The following is a 472-nucleotide window of genomic DNA, read 5'->3' on the forward strand; positions in this document are numbered from 1 at the left end:
TGGTGCAGGCCCGCTGGTACGGGCTGTGAGATGCCGTGCTCCACCTGCCGCGGACACAGGGAGGCCCGGGCTCTATTCCTGGTCCAATCTACAGGCCGGTGAGGTGGCAGCATCTGTCGTGCCAGCAGCCTGGGAAGTTGAGGCAGGAGGATTGTGAGCTCAAGGCCTGCCTGGGCACCATAGCAAGAGCCTGTCTGGGGAAGAGTCGGCAGGGAGGCTGAGGCAGGAGGACCTGCTGAGGCCCTATCTTAGGGAAAAAAAGAAAAGTTCCAGAGGCATACAGACCCAGCAAGGTGCCTGCAGCTGCCTGGGCCACGCTGAAGCTCTTCTGTTGTCCCAAGTCCCTCCAAGGAACAAAAAGTAGATATTTAACATTCACAGCCATGTCAGAAAGCTAGAAGGGTGCCCTTTGCAAAGCTGGAACTGCAGAGACCTTGAAGGGAGAAGGAGCTGGGCTGGTGGGGAGGGGCAC

This window comes from Tupaia chinensis, unplaced genomic scaffold (assembly GCF_000334495.1).
Source record: "Tupaia chinensis unplaced genomic scaffold, TupChi_1.0 Scaffold138725_1, whole genome shotgun sequence".
In the NCBI taxonomy this organism is placed as follows: domain Eukaryota; kingdom Metazoa; phylum Chordata; class Mammalia; order Scandentia; family Tupaiidae; genus Tupaia; species Tupaia belangeri.